Genomic DNA, 18,944 nt, shown 5'->3' on the forward strand with positions numbered 1-18,944 from the left:
TTCACATGAAAATTGGGTCAATCAACAAACTTGCCTCTCATCCAGCAGACTTGACAAAATATTCCCAACAGAAATTCTCCTTTGTTCGGCACCATTCACTGTTCATCATTTCAGCTGATATTCAGCATCAGTTAGGCAGTTAAAACATTTTTTTCCATTAAACACAATAACTTACACACCATCCAGGACAATGCAGCCTGCTTGATTGGTTCCACATCCATAAACATCCACTCCCCCCACCATGGACACACCAGAGCAGTAGTATGTGCCATCTATAAGGTGCATTGCATAAATTCGCCATGGCTCCTTACAAACCCATCTAGAAGGACAAGGGCAACAGGTAAATGGGAACACCATCACATGCAAGTTCCCCTCCAAGCCACTCACTATTCAACCTTTGGCAATATTTCTTTCAGTGTTGCTGAGTCGAAGTTCTGGAAAGCCCTCTCCAATTAAATTGTGGGTCGACCTTGAACACAATGGACTGCAGCGGTTCAAGAAGATAGCTCACCACCATGTTCTCGAGGGAAACTAATGATAGATAATAAATGCTGGACCAGCCAGCAATTCCCACATCGCTGAGTGAATTTTTAAAAATCTCAATAATAAGGATATTTTTTGTCTTAAAAATGTACATAAATTGTAACTGAACAAAGGCTATTTTTTAATTGCACATGAAAGTCTGCTGGCAGTGTTCAGAAACAAATTCCACTGGAAAATGTCCTGTTTAAACTTGGGTGTGAGTCAAGTTTTTGTAGATGGAGATTCATTCAGTACAGGCATTTGATGAATATTTTTAATAGGCTGAGGAAACTTGGACTGATGGAGCAATACAAGACCAAAAGTCAAGTTAGCCAACTGAAGTCAATTTAGACACGAATTTTAGGTCTATCCACACCTAGACTAGCTTGAAAAAAGCCTGTCAACCGCAACTTCCAATTCAGAAGTCTAAGTGTTTTATCTAACTGAGACAAAACTTTGCAAGTTTATTTTAAAATCTGATGAGTCTAAAGCAAATCTCTTTTGGGAGTAGAGAATGAAATAGTAAAGATATCGGAAGAGTAAAAATAGAAATTTGCTTGCAGGCAGTTTTACAGACAATCAGTGTAAATCTGCATCTGCAAAATACTTCCTTCCTTCTAAATTAAGAGTTGTCTTTGCTCACACAAATATAAGAAGTCTTGTGCAGAACTGATGAATGTTCATCAACCTGAAAATATTAACACTGTTTTTCTGCCCCCAGATTCTGTCAGACATTAATGTTTTGTGCATTTTCTAATTTTTATTTCACAATTCTCAAGGAGTTTTGACAGTACAGATGCTGGTTGTTTTTCCTGGGTGGGAAATCTAAAATTCAGGACACAGACTCAGGTTAAGGAGTGAGGATTGAGAAATATGGTCACATAGAGAGTTATGAACCCTTAGAACTGTCAACCTAGGATTGTGGATGTTCCAGTACTCTCTGTATACTAGGCTAGGTTAGATGGATTTTAGATCTTTCAAGCAATCAAGTGATATGGGCAATGGGTAGGAAAGTGGGGTTGACACAGAAGATCACTTCGGCAGGATAAACAAGACAAGAGAATACCTGATAATTGGTAGGGCACTGGGAAGCACTGAGGATCAGATGGACTTTGGTATGCATCACTTAAGGTACCAGGACAGGTGGATAAAATAGTTAAGAAGGCATATGAAATTTGTATATTTATTAGCCAAGGTAAGGAATTTAAGAGTAGGGATGTTATGCTGGTACTGTATACAACTTTGATTAAGTCACAACTAAAGCATTGTGTGCAGTTCTGGAATCCATATTATAGGAGGAACATGGTAACACTGGAGAGGGTGCAGAGGAGATTCGCCAGGATGTTTGAGCTATGACGGGAGATTGGAACAGAAGGGATTGAGAAAGGACATGATTGAGATGTATACAATTATAAGAGCATAGATAAGGTGGACAGGAAGAAACATTTCCCCTTGATGGAAGGCTCATTGATAAGGGGGCATAGATTTAAGGGAAGGGTAAGAAGGTTTAGAGGAGATGTGAGGAAAAGCTTTTTCACCCAGAGGGTGCTGGGAATCTGGAAGGCACTGCTTGTAAGGAATGTATCTGTATATATTCTTGAGGATAGCATGGACAGGAAGGTAAGGAGATCAAGGGGTACTTTTCTTTTTTTGCTGAGGCCAGAACAAGAGCAGGGAGAATATGCGAGAACTGTATAAACACTAGCTCGACCCAGCTCACACAGCTTTCTGTTCTAGTTACCACATCAGAGGAAGGACGTGCTCACATCAGGAAGAGTACAGAAAAGGTTTGTGAAGATGTTGCCAGGAATGGAGAATTTTAGCCATGAGGAACAATTGAATTGGGGTTATTTTCTTTGGAATAGGGGAGGCTGAAGAGAAATTTAATTAAGGTGCATAAAATTATAAGGGGCTTAGATATGGAATGGATAGGAAAGATTTATTTCTAATAGTAGACAGGTTAATAACCAGGGGTCGTACATTCAATAGTAGTTGGTCAAGTACTTAGTACTTGAAGAGTAATCTTTTCATATAGTTCATGTCAGCTCCTTACAGGTGAAATGGTGACAGAGGTAGAAATCCTCATGATAATTAGGATGAGACAAGGATTGGTGGCACGGTGGCACAGTGGTTAGCACTGCTGCCTCGCAGCACCAGAGACCCGGGTGCAATTCCCGCCTCAGGCGACTGACTGTTTGGAGTTTGCACATTCTCCCCGTGTCTGTGTGGGTTTCCTCCGGTTTCCTCCCACAGTCCAAAAATGCGCAGGTCAGGTGAATTGGCCATGTTAAATTGCCCGTAGTGTTAGGTGTAGGGGTTTGGTTGGGTGGTGGGTCAGTGTGGACTTGTTGGGCCAAAGGGCCTGTTTCCACACTGTAAGTAATTGAATCTAATCTAAGGATATGCATTTGAAGTACTGCAACCCAGAGGTAGAGAGCTGGAAAGAGGGATAAAGCTGAATAGCTTGTATGAACCAGCATGAAGATGAAAGATCAAATATCCTCCTTGTGCGTTGTAAAGCTCTCTCTGTTTCTTTGTTTATTCAGTTGGCTGTAAAGCACAATGAAGCATCAAGGTTGTGAAAGGCAATAGATAAACAGAAATTATTTAGTCATTTTTATTCTGTTGCAGATTAAATTCCCCATATTGCCTAAAGAATTGCAACAGAACAGGTGGGGAAGAAAAGATCGCTCCACACGGAATATTAGTCACACATGCTCATTTTTAAATATGAGAAGGAACAGCCTCTGGGACTTAATCTACGAATGCGGATACAAAAATAAACAGCTGAAAGCATGTATTTGATGCTTTTTTCTGTGTAGAACAGTCCCAGTAGATGTTGACACACTCCCAGTTGTCCCCTGTATGACTTGTGAAAGACAGTGGCAGCTATGTGAAGGAAAACAGTGGCACTAATGCAGAAAATATCATTAATAAACTGCAAACATGCTGGTAGCTCTTGCAACACTGAGGAAAGAATTCTCCAGACAATGATCTCGTGATACATAGCATTATCTGACAGCCACTCTCTTATTCTACGGTTCCAGTTTTGAACATCTGTGTCTTAAATAATCTCAAATCTCTGATCTCCTTCTTGTTATTATACAGGACAACAACAAGACATTAATCATTTGTACATCCCTTTGGGGATGTTAAGACCTTTTACCTATGACTAACACAATTATAATACTTACCATATTAAAAATTAACATTATAACATTGAGAATCACACACCAGGGGTTATAGTCCAACAAGTTTATTTAGAGGCACTAGCTTTCGAAGTGCTGCTTCTTCAACAAGTGGTTGTGAAGCAGGACCAGAAGACATAGACTTTATGGCAAAAGATTACAGTGTCATGCAGCTGAAATGATATATTGAACAAATCTCGATCAAGTCTTTCATCTTTTAGAATGGGTTTGCTAGTTTCGGTTCTTTAATATGTAAATCCCAGAACTTCTTTTAAGTCACATTCTCAAGATAACTCCAGGTTCGATAACACAAGGTGCCATCTCAGCTCAGACAATGCATTAAAGGTGTGAGGCTAAAGTCTGTCTGTATCCCAATCTTGGGTCAGACTGGTTCTATTTCTACCGTGGAATTTAAAAGATATTACATGGATTGATTGCCTGTAGATCATGCATCTTTTGAGCAAAATAGGATGTATATGCAAAAATAATTCTGCAAATTTAAATTCAGTCCATAAACTTATATGAGTGCGCATGCAGGAGAGAGAGAGACAGTGAGTGTGTGCATGTGATACAGTGTGTGCTTGTGTGTGTGCAAGCTTGGTAAAATATGTCTGTGAGTGTAATGGGGTACAAGCTTGTGAGAAGGTGCGTGCGTGGATGTGAGTGTGGGGGGTGTATGTATGTGCTTATGAGACAGAGTCTGCGTGAGTGTGTGAGTATATAGGTGTGTGTGAGAGAGAGTGTATAGTGTCGTGGGGTGACCTATAGTGTGACATGAACCCTGGGTCCCGGTTGAGGCCATCCCCATGGGTACCGAACTTGACTATCAGCCTCTGCTTGGCCACTTAGCGTTGTTGCCTGTACCAAAGACCGCCTTGGAGAATGGTCACCCGAAGGTCCGAGGCTGAATGTCCTGGACCGCTGAAGTGTTCCCTGACTGGGAGGGAACACCCATGTCTGGTGGTTGTTGTGCAATGTTCATTCATCCATTGTCATAGCATCTGCTCGGTCTCGCCAATGTACTATGCCTTGGGACATCCGTGTCTCCAGCGTATGAGATAGACAACATTGGCCAAGTCATGAGTACCTGCCACCATGTACATGGTAGGTATCATGTAATAGGATAGTGGTGGAGGCTGGTACAATTGCAACATTTAAAAGGCATCTGGATGGGTATATCAATAGGAAGGGTTTGGAGGGATATGGGCCAAGTGCTGGCAAATGGGACGAGATTAGGTTGAGATATCTGGTCGGCATGGACGAGTTGGACCGAACGGTCGGTTCCCATGCTGTACATCTCTATGACTCTATGACCAACAAGAAAGAAATAGTTCGCCAGATTAGAGACTTTATTTTGGACCAGATAAGAAGTGCTTAAAACTTAGTCCCACCTGACAGTTACAGACTTCAGGGATATCCTTGTTTCAAGGTTCATCTGGAAAGTTAATAAATTGGAGCTCCTTGGGTGAAGTTAAACATTCATTTTGGGAAGGAGGCAAAAGCTTTAAATTGATGGTGCAAAAAATAAAAATGGTTGAGGAGACTAAACGGTTAAAATAAAGAGTACTTACAGTTCAAATGAGCATTGTTTCAAAAATTAGCAAACACATCGTGTCATGCCTGTTGTCATGGCATCGAGATCTATAGGTAGGTTACATACAGATCAGGGACAGGAATATTACAAAGCAGAATTCAGATACAAAAGAGGGCAATTCAAAAGCTAAGCTAGTTATAATCTAATGGAAAAAGGTAGTTAAAAGCGTTGTGAGGCTCTAATAAGAGCAGGCATTTCCCCTCAGAATATTTGTTCAAGAGGGGGAGAATAGAGTGTCAGCATAAAATTGCAAGTAGCATAAAACTTGACTGTTAAAACCTCTACAAGTACATTAACTTGTGCAATTATACTCACTACCACTCTATCTCCCTCCCACACTGAGGTCTCTGAGTTTGCAAGTTTAGGCAGTCTATATTGTGAAGAGAGAAAGATTAATAAAAATAATTAGGAGCCAGGGAAATTTATAATAGGGAAGAATTGAACAAATGGTGAAAGAATTGAACAAATACGATTGTCCAGTCTTCACTGAAGAGGAAAAAAAAAACTTCCCATAAATGTTAGGAGACCAAGAGTCTAGTGAGAGGGTGGAATTGGAGGAAATCAGTATCAGTACAAAACCAGTGATAGGAAAATTAATAGAGTTAAAGGCTGAGGAATCACCTGGCCTTGATAATCTATGTTCCAGAGTATTAAAGGAAGTAGCACTGGAAATATTGAATGTGTTGGTAGTCAAAATGTTATACACTCCGGAGTAGTTTCTATAATTCGGAAGATGTCAAATGTAATTCCATTACTTAAAAAGGGAATGAGGTAAAAATCAAAGAATTATGGATATGTTGCCGAACATCAATAGTAGGGAAAATAGTCTGTTATAAAAAAATGTGATAACAGAATATTGGGAAAGTTTTAGTTGGATTGGACAAAGCCAGCATGAAAGGATTGAGGTGAAAAAATTACAGACTATCACCAGCAAGGCAGTTGTCAGAATCTTGGTCGAGAGTGTGGTGCTGGAAAAGAACAGCAGGTCAGGCAGCATCCAAGGAGCAGGAGAATCGAGAATGAACTGTAAGTACTCTTTCTTTTAACATTTTAGTCTCCTCAGCCATTTTTATTTTTTGCACCATCAATTTTAAACATTTAGCCTCCTTCCCAAAAAAATGTTTAACTTCACACAAGGAGCTCCAACTTATTAACTTCCTAGGTGAACCTCAAATCAAGGATATTCCGAGAGATCCTTGTTTCCTGATGAAGTATGTAACTGTCAGGTGGGACTAAGTTTTAAGTACTTCTTATCTGGTCCAAACCAATGACTCTAATCCGGAGTGCTGTTTCTTTCTTGTTGATTGTAGAGTAATAGAGTAGTAGAGTAATACAGCACGGGAACAGACCATTCGGTCCAACTCGTCCATGCCGACCAGATATCCCAACCTAATCCCGTCCTGTTTGCCAGCACTTAGCCCATATCCCTCCAAACTCTTCCTATTCATATACCCATCCAGATGCCTTTTACATGTTGCAATTGTACCAGCCTCCACCACTTCCTCTGGCATCTCATTCCATACACGTACCATGCCCTGTGTGAAAAAGTTGCCCCTTAGGTCCCTTTTATATCTGTCACCCTAAACCTATACCCTCTAGGTCTGGACTCTCCCACCCCAGGGAAATGACCTTGTCTATTTTCTCTATCTATGCCATTCATGATTTTATAAACCTCAGCCTCCAACGTTCCAGTGAAAATAGCTGCAGCTCATTTAACCTCTTCTATAGCTCAAATCCTCCAACCCCCACAACATCCTTGTCAATCTTTTCTGAACCCTTTCAAGTTTCACAACTTCTTTCCAATAGGAAGGAGACCAGAAGAGCCTATTTGTTTATTCAAGTGCTGTCTGCCTGTGTAGTTCTTAAAATGGTCAAGTCGTTAAAGTTGTAAATTTACCAGGTCTTTTGGAAATTTCTTTGTTTGGGTCCAGGGGCATTTTTTCACACTTCTACATGCTGCTGATCACCAAGTGCTATTTGTGAGTTGAAAAATGCTGTCATCGTTCTTCTTTCCTTCACTGGGTTTGGGAGTCTATTATATTTGCAATGGTGGAGGATCAACTACTGTTGAGTGTTAACAAGAAGAGGCTCTTGTCTTTACACGATGTAATTGATAACATGATAGCAATTTGATACCATTCACATTAGCTAGTCAGACTTGTTACTGAAACTATGAGCAAAGGGAGATGATATAGTTTTGAGAGAGAGTCACACAGCATGCAATCAGACCCTTCAGTCCAACTCATCTGGACTGACCAGACATCCCAACCTAATCTAGTCCCATTTGCCAGCATTTGGCTCATATCCTTCTAAACCCTTCCTATTCATGTACACATCCAGATGCTTTTTAAATGCTGTAATTTCTACCTAATCCACAACTTCCTCTGGAAGCTCATTCCATACAGGCACCATCCTGGGTGTGGAAAAGTTACCTCTCAGGTCCTTTTGAAATCTTTCTCCTCTCACCTTAAACCTATGACCTCTAGTTTTAAACTCCCCCACCCTAAGAAAAAAGACCTTGACTATTCACCCTTTCCATGCCCCTCATGATTTTATAAACCTCTATTAGGTCACCCCTCGGTCTCCAATGCTACAGTGAAAAAAGATCCAACCCATTCAGCCTGTCGCCATAGCTCAAACCATTCAATCCCAGCAAAATCAAAGCAAATCTTTTGTGCAACCTCTCAAGTTTAACAACATCCTTCCTAGAGAAGGACAACCAGAATTGTACGCAGTATTCCAAATGTGGCCTCATCGATGTCCTGTACAGCTGCAATATGACATACCAATTCCTATAGTTATTGTTATGACCAACCTTGAAAGTTTCTTCCTATTTCTCCACTCAACTGTCAGACATCATCAGACTAAGTGGAGCTGAATACAGTCTCCAAAATTAAACCTTTCAGAATCACTCCCTTTACAACAGCTGGTGCTGCTCTGCAGGGTACATTACACCATTTGACAGTCTGATGATAAACTATCTCACTCTTACCAAGAAAACTTTGAAGCGGCTGAGATTAGATTATCAAGGGATTTGGCATATTTTAGTAAATAGTTCCATTTCCGATCATATAAAGTTGAAAAGTTAATGCTTTTGGATTAATCTGTAACCATGTTAGGTATCAAATGTTAATGATTTCCATCTTAACATCTTTATCTCTTTCCACTCATACTGCAGGCTAAGAGGGTACCCTAGCAAGAAAGCATTAACTTTTTTCTGATGACTCCTATACAGCATCCAAAAAAGATTAAATAATTCAGCACTGATTGTTATGGGGAAGTCCTCCTTGAAGTTTTGTAATGTATGTTGCTAGATTCAATCTTACCAAATTATGCCAGAAACTTTCCCAACTTTCTTCAAAAGACTACTTGAAATCTTTGGTAACAAATGAAATGTGAAGCCCAAGTATGTCTTCAAGTTGGAAAATGTGGCGCTGGAAAAGCATAGCAGCTCAGGCAGCATCCGAGGAGCAGGGGAATCAATGTTTCGGGCATGGGCCCTTCATCATGAAGAGCTAATGCCCGAATCGTCAGCTCTTCTGCTCTTTGGTTGCTATCTGACCTACTGTGCTTTTCCAGCACCACACTTTTCGATTCTGATCCCCAGCATCTGTAGTCCTCACTTTCTCCTGTTGGAAAGTCATGCTCATAATCCCCATTGATGGCTTATTTACTGTATCTGAATGCTGTTAAAAGAGGGCGTCATTCAAAATGATTCAACAAAAATGTCATGCAGCCTATTAACTAGCCAACTGAGGTGGTGATGAACTGTTGATGAAATTCTAGGCAGTCATTTAGCTCATTGGCAAGATAACAAGTTGTGTTTAATGTGAGGTAAAGCAAAATTGCAGCTTAAGACCTCACCTTGGCTAACTTGAAGGCTTTTTTGCACAAAAATTATCCAATGAATATTATCTCAGAAGGTTAGTTGTTTATTTGATGAGACGTTGAAAATTATAAATGGTTTTGATAAATTGGGAAAACCCAATCCCACTTTTTGTCAAATCTGTAACTAGGAGATATTAATTTAAGATTATTTTCAAAGAAGTTAAGAGGATGTTGTAGGCGGAAGGTTAGTTTGAACATTATTGCCCTACTAGAGTTCATGCTAACAGCAGAATCAATTGCAGTTTGGAAATGTTAGTGTATACTCGAAAGAAAATACTTGGAAAAATAGAGAAATAGGAAATTGTACATAGCTAATTCAGAGATCGGAAATTTTGTAAATGCAGAGAGGATCTCCACTAAAGTCACAATGGCACTGTGACCTATATTTTGGAGCTCTTGTCCCCAAATCTGGTCCCTGCCATTTTCCTGGAGTCTGAGATGCAGCAATGGTTCAGGTGGTAATTTGTATGTGTTAAAGCAGTTTCCTTCAACTAGATCCTACTTTCATTGAGGGATATCCATGGCACAATTGGTGAGCTTTAGACCTTCAGGAAAAAGGCTGAAGCTGCAGAAGTTCTTTGAGAGGTATAGAGCCTTTTTTTTGGATAGGTCTAGGGACAACTTTGAGATAGAGAAGATGCCCCTAGAAAAGTTAAGGAGTTCTTTTGAGTTGTCAGCAGAAGACCTGGGTTAGTCTGAAAAATAGATAAGTTTCTGTCAAGTGAAGTTGTCAAGTGAACTATTGAGGGATTTGGTATACTGGTTCAACCTGTCAGGTCATTTAAATCTGTTGGTCTTTAAATTGAGAAAATAGTCTGCAATGTAAAAGAGAAATAGTGCTTTCCTCATCTATTGGCATAAACCTAAGACTTATCATTGTTAAGAATTTGTTCATGACTGATTTCACAACCTATCTGTAACATAATGGAGTGCTTGTCAGTTCACAGTGTAATCAAGAACTCCAATTGCTTAGAAAGTCTTTGAACTCTTTTAATAGAAATACTTGCTACTGTAAGGAATTAAGCAGTTAAAGGAATTCAAATGAAGTGAAAGGATTTTTATCAATGAACACTTTTTTTCCAAAAATTGTGGATTCATCAATAGATGTGTGACTTTATATTATTTCATCACAGCATGGGTACTAGTGTTTTCTCTGGAGAATAGTTGGTAAGTTAAATAAGAGGGTTAAGGGCAAAGGGTGATGGATATGGAGACATGGGCTACCATAAGTTGGCAATGGCATATAAAGAGCTACAGAAGTGGATACAAGTACATAGGTTTGTTGGAAGGATATGAGGGGCAATAGGTAAGTGGATAGGCCACTGTGGTGGCCTGAACTAACAGAAATCAGTGAAGTGGTATGAAGCAGCAGTGATTTGGATGATTTCAAGTTTACAAGGACAGAGTGAGAGTTGGACCTGAAGCCTTTGGAATAGCTGAGTCTAAAGATACTAAAGTTATGGAAAGGACTTCACAGCACCAGGAGTACTGAGGCAGGAATAGAATTGAGCCACATTAGGTACCATACTTAGATGGCCCTTGTTATGGTACAGTTGAAATCTTTCCTCAAATATGACACCAATGTTGCTGCCTGATTCATCATAAGGGAGAAGGGTGGAGTCAGTAGCTGGGAAATGGAGATTTTTGTGAACAAAGCAGCTCATTTGTCAAAGGCTGCAGGTAGGTGAAGAAAAGCAAGGAGGGGTAGGTATTTTTGTTGTGGTCACATTTTCTGGCTTTGATAGACTGTGGCAGGGACTGAAATGTAATTACAGGAGTGTGGAAGTCTGGAAAAGATTTGAGAAGTGACGATATATCCACCAACCCATACATTGGAGGATTAGCAGTTAGAAGAGAAGCCAATTTAACCTTTCTTATCCAATGACGACTGTTGTTCTAGATCAAAGCACTAAGGAAAACTGTTGGCACTGGCAGAACAAACGAGTCATAGCTAAATGGATTCTGGAGGAATTGAGGGACTGGTGAGAAGGGAAATAGATTAGGTTGCAACCTATCAAGGGAACATCTTGCTAAACCTAATGAATGACTTTTGTTCTCAAAATCAAGTACATTCTTTTGTGTTGGGTTTTTGTGGATGCTGCTTAAATTCAATGCCAAGAGTTGGATACAAAGGGAATCCCATGGGTCTATGATAACATATGTTTTCTCCATCATGTGTCAGGAACATTCATTCTGAAAAGAAGATGCTTTGGTGAAATATAGACCGTTTCCATTGTGAGTTCTGCCTGTGGAGAAATTTCAATCTAGTTACCAGCTGGAAGTAGAGTGAGTATTAATTACTCAATTGCATGATATGGCTGGAAAAGGTTTGTGTTCTTAGTAAGTCTGCACTTGGAGAAAAGTCTTGCAGCATTGACAATCCAATTGTATCATTTCCAAAAAGAAATACAATATGTGATAAGTCTCAAAATTCCAATGGTTTGAGGCTGTGGGTTGTGCTGCATTCGAGTGGTGCACATCAACTATCGTGTGGCTAATCAACTCAACACAAGACATTTACTCTGAAGGACAAAGCAATAGCCAGAAATCACCAACACAACAGTGCATTTACAGCTTAATGATAGCCATCTTAGCAAAAAAAACTAATAGTCCAGTATACATACAGTAAATATTGGGAGATGGTGGTTTAGTGGTCATGTCCTTGGACTAAGTAACTCCAAGATAATGGTCTGGGACATGGGTTTAAATCCCACCATGACAGATGATGACTTCTAAATTCAATTTAAAAATCTAGACACTATATAACCATTGTTGTTAAAAACCATCTGTTTCACTAATGTCCTATAAGGAAGGAAATTTATCATCCTTACCTGGTATAGCCTACCTTGACTCCAGCCCACAATGTTGTAGGTAACATTTAACCTCATTAGAGATGTGTAATCACTAACACCCACATCTCACAGATGAACAGAAAAAAGTATTTTTAGAGAAGTATTGAAAAGAAGTTTATTGTACAACTCAACAGGCCTGCAACAATATGACATTGGGAGCAGTCTGTCAGAGTGGGACTTCTCCCATTTTGGAAGAAGCCTAAACCCACAGAGCCACCATATAATTCAATTGACTGGCAGCTATGTAATCTCAGCAGCGCTAGAACCAATCAGTGGCCGTCAGGTATTTTGGATCCCCGATCCAGACTGTGCTTCCTGACACTGCTGAATGGTCACGAATCATTGGTCCTTTAAGAATTACCAGACTCCTGCGGGAATGTTAAAATATTCACATCCTGCCAAACTGAATGAGTACCACCGCAACTCTCACATTAACCTTCCCATCAGTGTCATTCATTTCACACCATTTCCAAAAACTGGCTACAATGCCCTCTCTCCTCTGCATCTTGAAAACGGTAATGTATTGGCCACAGCTGCTGTGCCAGAAGGGAGCTCCTTGCCCTTTGAGGAAGACAGTGCCAAGCCCTATTCGTCTGGTATGCCTATTATCTGATCTATTTAAACATTTCAGTATAGGGTGGGTGAGTTCAAAACTAAGGGGCACATTTTAAGGTGACAGAAGAAAGATTTAAAAAGGACATGAGGGGTAACATTTTTTTACATGTGTATGGAATGAACTGCCAGAGGAAGTGATGGATGCAGATAGCCAAAGACCCGGGTTCAATTCCCGCCTCAGACGACTGACTGTGTGGAGTTTGCACATTTTCCCCGTGTCTGCGTGGGTTTTCTCCGGGTGCTCCGGTTTCCTCCCACAGTCCAAAAATGTGCAGGTTTGGTGAATTGGCCATGCTAAATTGCCCGTAGTGTTAGGTGAAGGGATAAATATAGGGGAATGTGTCTGGGTGGTTTGCGCTTCGGCGGGTCTGTGTGGACCTTTTGGGACGAAGGGCCTGTTTCCACACAGTAACTAATCTAATCTAATCTAAAAATTTAAAAGACATTTGGATAAGGTCATGAATAGGAAAGGATATCGGCCAAGTGCAGGCAGGTGGAACTAGTTTATTCTGGAAATATGGTCGACATGGACTGGTTGGACCAAAAGGTCTGTTTCCATGCTGTATGTCTCTGTGACTCTATGTCCAACTGTCAATTTCTTTACTTTCACCCATACCTCTCTCTGTCACACATTTAGTTTACTTCATCCACATATTCCTGAAGACTATGATGGTCTGGAATTAATCCAATTGGAAATTTAGAAGAAATGCCTTTCGCACAGAAAATGATTGGAATGTAGAACTCACTACCATAAGAAGCAGTTGACAAACATCAATTCTTTGAAGTGGAAAATAGGCTCAACTCGTGACAGAAGGAGGAAGAGGAGATTAGACAGACATGGTTCAATGAGGAAAGAGAAGAAGAGCTTGGCAAAGAGCATCATGATCAGAATGGGTCAGCTGGGTGGAATGACCAATTTGTAGATTTTTTATGTAAGTCTTTGCAAACTACTGATGTTATACCCTTAGAGGACAGACTGGTCTATAACCAGAAACATACACAGAGAATACTGGAGAAACTCAGCAGATCTGGTAGTGTCTGTGTAGAGAAATGTTTCAGAGTTAATGTTTCAAGTACAATATGACTCCTCTTTAGTTCTGAAACAACTTCAGATTCTTCACAGGAGCATGATCAGATGAAAAATGGCCCCAGACCAAAGAAAATTGATATTATGGTTGTGAGATAGTTCAAAGCAAAGTTAAGAGACCCAGAGAGGTCAAGATCTTTAGGGATGGAATGCTGGAACTTAGGGTCAAGATAGTAGTAGACACAGTCATCAAAGGTGGAGCAATGAAAGAGGGTAGTTGAATGAACACAAATATCTCATGGTTTGTAATGAAGGGCAAGGCCAAAGAGGGATTGGCACATGAGGATGAGAATTTTAAGTGTGTGTTAGTGTGCACAGCTAATTTTTTATCTGTTTCTAGTACACTGTACTGCACATTTGCACTTGATTTTCACATTTCTGCACTTTAATATTTCTCCATATGGTTTTTTTGAGGGTCGATTAGGTCAGTTGGCTGGACAAGTAGTTTGCAACATACTGCAACAGCAACAGCGTAGTTCAACTCCTGCAGCAGCTGAGGTTACCATGAAGGATTTGCCTCCTCACCCTCTCCCCTTGCTTAAGGCCTGGTGACCCTCAGGTTAAACTACTACGAGTCATCTCTCTCTGTAATAAGAGAACAGCCCCATGGTCTGATAAGACAATGGCAATTTTGTCCTTTTTTAAGGATCTTTTACTTTAAATTTCTGGCTCTCCATCAAGCCGTGTGTACCGATGTAAGCCTTGCACTGTTACTGTGTATTTTGTAACTCTGGGGTTCTTGCAGCTGATTAAAACCCCGGTGCTCAGTGTGAACACTGCAGTAACTGCGCTGCGCCTGCAATGTCAATCAGAAAGTAGAACTTGGCAGCTGTCCAGTTGTTTTTGACGGCAATCCACATCCTGGCAGGGGACACAATGCAACAGATGTGCCAATAAAGTGCTGCACGCGTCTGTGGAATTTTTAATAAGTTACCCACCTTGGTGAGAAGTTGTTGATCTGATTGTGATGAATAGTGCTACAAAAAAGGAGCTAGAAATAGAAGAAAATGGAAGAGGGAGGTGATAGTGAGTTTTAGTGTGGAGAAGGACTGAGATTATATTTAAAGCATTTGCAAAGATCAGCCTTCTTCCATTTTGTTTTACTTCACACCTTATTAATCTTGTTAAGTAGCTCTATATTTATATTATTATCCAGTGATGAATTAATTAATTCTTGCTTGGTTGTGTGAATAAATAACAAGGTTTCACTTTCATGCTTTGTGTCCTCACAAGCCTAGTCCTAGGTTTCAGGAGACACTCAATGTGAAATCTGTGTCATGTTCATTCAGCTTAGTTTTATTTTTAGAGCTTGAGTTATCATCTTCTCCTGAGTGCGCTACGAGAGGACAACATCAGGGAAAGCGGCGAATACAGAGGTTGGCTCCAGGTGTCATGTTTGCTTTTCTGTCAATGAAGATTCAATGGCAAGCATCGTAACACATTTTGTAAATATTACTTGCATTTCTGATGCTCAATCTCAATTGAGTTTTTAACCAAGCAGGACGATAATAAATATAATTTATCATTGAAAAATTTCATTTGTATTTCTAATCTTAAGCATTTGCAATTTATAAAACATTATGCATGCTTTAATAAGTTGTGGGAAATCTCTTAGTTTCCTTTGAACTTTCAACCAATATATTACAGCTTTAGGAGGAGGTAACTGACCAATTATAAATAAATAAAACTAATAGTTTAGTTGCAAACAATGTTGAGATTTGTGAAAAATTGAATAAAGTTACTCAGTAGGCTTTACTGATTCTGGGGTACACTTAAATGAAGCAAGTACATTTTCAGTGTCAATTAATACCTTTCAAATGTAGAAGTGCTGAGGAAAGCAAAAGACTGGGATGACTCTATGACTCTATGATTGATTGAGTTGGCCTTGTACTATTCGGCAGTCACATACTACAATGATTATTGAGTTATTCACTATTTACATTGTATGTTTGATATATTTCCCATTCTTTCAATTATAGTAATTTAGAATTACTTTAAGGTAATTTCATTCTAAGAGTCCTGGGTAAATGATTGAGCAGAATTCACATATCCTGGAGGAAAATCAATCTCCACAATATTATTTTGCATTAATTAATTTAAACTGACTGTGATCAGATTTTCAAATAATTTATGGATCTCAATTACATCATGTGCCTGTAATTCTCATTAAAAAGACAATTGGTCTGGCAAATGGGCCTAACTCCTCAATAAATGTAAGTTGTAAATAAATAAGCATTGAATATTATTGAGATAAACAACATTCACAATAACTAAAATGGAAAGAAGACTGCAAAGGGAATTGTACCACTGAGATTACTGTTACAGAAATTTCCAGATCAATCCTCAAGTGTTTCAGAACTTCGCTGACAAAGAATGGGAATATATTGAGAGTCGAGGTGCATCATATTTCATATAGTTCAAGCCCAGTGTAAATCTATATCTTAAAGCACATGGTGCATTCCGAAAGACCATCTGAGAATTTTATAAATACATTTAAGTGTCAGATATAACTCAGTTGAGAGTGCTTTTGTCTCTGAGTCAGAAGATTGTGAGTTCAAGTCACATTCCAGGGGCACAAAAATCAAGGCTGACACTTAAGTGTAGTACAGAGGGAGTGCTGCACTGCTGGCAATGCTGTCTTGTGGATGAGAGAGTAAACCAAGGCCTCCTCTGCTTTCTAAGGTAGGATAGAAAAATCCATAGTACTACTTCAAAGAAAAGCAGGAGAGTTGTCCATGGTAATTTTTAACCCTCAGTCAATTTTTTTTTGTAGGAACTTACTGTCTGCAAATTTAATACTGCATTTCATACAATGGTGACTATGAATGTTGTTAGTTATAAAAACATTGAGATTTTGGATGGTTCTGGATGTAGGTTTGTTCGCTGAGCTGGAAGGTTCGTTTTAAGATGTTTTATCACCATACCAGGTTACATCTTCAGTGAGCCTCTGCATGAAGCACCGGTGGTGTAGCTCACTTTCTAATTTTGTGTTTGGGTTTCCTGTGCTCACATCATTTCCTTTGGTGATGTAATTTCATGGGGTGGTGAATGGGATCCAAGTCAATGTGTCAGTTGATACAGTTCTGGTTAGAATGCCATGCTTCTAGAAATTCTCGTGTGTGTTTCTCTTTGGCTTGTCCTAGGATGGATATGTTGCCCCAGTCGAAGTGGTGCCCTTCCTCATCCATATGTGAAGATACTAGTGACAGAGGGTCATGTCTTTTTGTAGCTAGTTGGTGTTCATGTATCCTGGGATACATGAACACCAACTATCACCCTGAGAAAAAGAACAGGAAATGACATCACCATAGGAAATGACATAACCGACCCAAGGAAACCCAAACACAAAAATAGAAAGCGGTCTACACCACCAGTGCTTCATCCGGAGGCTCACTGATTATGTTACCTACTATGGTGATGAAATATCCAGCTCAGTGAGCAAACCTACATCCAGAACCTCAACCTATGCTACAAATGTTCTCAAAACACATTAACTTTGGATGGTTATGAAAAGCCATATACAAATGCACATTTTCTTTTCTTTTACAAATGTTTTACCATTGTGCAAGAAAACAGAATGCCCATCTGCTCCCCTCCAACATATGACACACAGAGAGTCAAGCAGCACTCATTTTTGCTGTCTGCCCTAGTGAGGTAAGCTGTAATTCTCCATATTTGCAGTTTAAATTTCACTTCCTCTTCAAGGGTTTAATATCTGGCAATGTGAAATAATGGAGTGAATCTTGGTAACCTATCACAATTAATGGCTTTTTGTTGGATAGCCCAATGAGAAACCTCCACTTCCTCTTTTTGAGAATGTCCTGCAAGTTATGAGGCAATCGGGTAATAATGAGGCCACAGGCAAGACTCTAGGAGGTTGGGCTTCACACTTACTGAGATCTGATATTCACTTATGCTCAACAGCACCGCTGGGAAGGCCTTAGCTGCTGACAAACTGAGAAACACTGAAGTCCCAGGATTAAGGAACAATTCAAGTGACAGGTAATGTCATGAGATATTTCATGTGGTGGAAATTGCAGAGGGAAAGGTGTAGGTGGGTCAGCAGCAAGGACCAAGTTACAGCTTTCAACAGGTTCAACCTTGATCCAGGGACCCTACCCTCTCCCGTTCACTTGGATGATGGCAGGTTGACTCGGCAGATATGTCATGCACAATCTATGTCAATATGGCTAATAGTAACTTGGTTAATATCATTCATGAGTGGACATTAACTGACAACTTAAATACCTCAATTGGTGGCGGGGCGGGAAGTATGAAGAGACCTTCTCATCCCTGGTTTAATTCTAGCAAAGACAGATAGGTAACAGGATCCAGCCAATCCACCAACCTATCGACTTAATTACCCTTCCCACCTCCAATCAGAAAATGAGAAGCTGCCCAGGGAAATCAAGCTCAAGGAATGTGGAACTGGTCCCTGAGAAATAGAAGACAAATTCTGTGACACATTGTGAAATAATCCACAGAGGGAGTTACATTTTCTTTAATCACAGATATTCAACAATTCCCCTTCTTTCTGATATTCTCTTCAGAACTGAACCTTGCTGATCCAATCTGCTTGTTGCAAACTCCAGTGAAGTAATTGGGTTTAAAGAAATTTGAAACAATGATTTAGAGACCATATCATAATGTTTTAAAGTTTAACAGAAGCTTTCAGGTTCTAACATAATTTTATATGGTAATGTATACATATTATCACTTGACTTTATTATACAATTAAGTGTGTACTGTTGAGTAAAACTCTACCATGGATCAATGTGATGATCTAAAGGTCGCTAAATGAGAAATAGTGAAAAAACTGAGAAAGCTTTGGCCTATTGACTGGATTCATTGATGAACTCACCTCTTGGCTGCCCTATGAATGGCAGATAAAAATTCATTCTAGATTCTAATAGTAATCACTCTCCAAATCTCTTTGTTCTATTTTCAGGAAGACCCAGCAGCTGTAAGCATTAACGAAACTAACTGCTTGGAATCAAACTTGTTGACTACTTTAGTTTTTTCATAAATGTAAAGCCAATGCAACAACGGATGTCATTCTTGAGTTGGAAAAAATCCCAAAACTCATCAAGAAGGTTGTAAAAGTTAGATCAATGAAGTAATGGCTCAACATTTATTGACAGTATGTGACTGTTTTTAGATAGAGTTGGCAAAATCGAGAAATGCACTAGCTAAATAAG

The 18,944-nt window shown here is 39.6% G+C and overlaps 1 protein-coding gene and 1 long non-coding RNA gene across 2 annotated transcripts in view; one reads left to right on the forward strand and one right to left on the reverse strand.

Moving 5' to 3' along the window:
* Positions 1-18,944, reverse strand: part of LOC122559952 (solute carrier family 12 member 5) — a 761,291-nt gene that overhangs the window by 529,472 nt on the left and 212,875 nt on the right. The gene's annotated exons all lie outside the window — the stretch shown is intronic.
* Positions 16,340-18,812, forward strand: LOC122560013. Its single transcript, XR_006314616.1, has 4 exons — positions 16,340-16,428; positions 17,316-17,400; positions 17,671-17,748; positions 18,695-18,812. It is a non-coding gene; the product is annotated as an uncharacterized LOC122560013 (long non-coding RNA).

Source organism: Chiloscyllium plagiosum, chromosome 20 (genome assembly GCF_004010195.1).
Source record: "Chiloscyllium plagiosum isolate BGI_BamShark_2017 chromosome 20, ASM401019v2, whole genome shotgun sequence".
Classification (NCBI taxonomy): Eukaryota; Metazoa; Chordata; class Chondrichthyes; order Orectolobiformes; family Hemiscylliidae; genus Chiloscyllium; species Chiloscyllium plagiosum.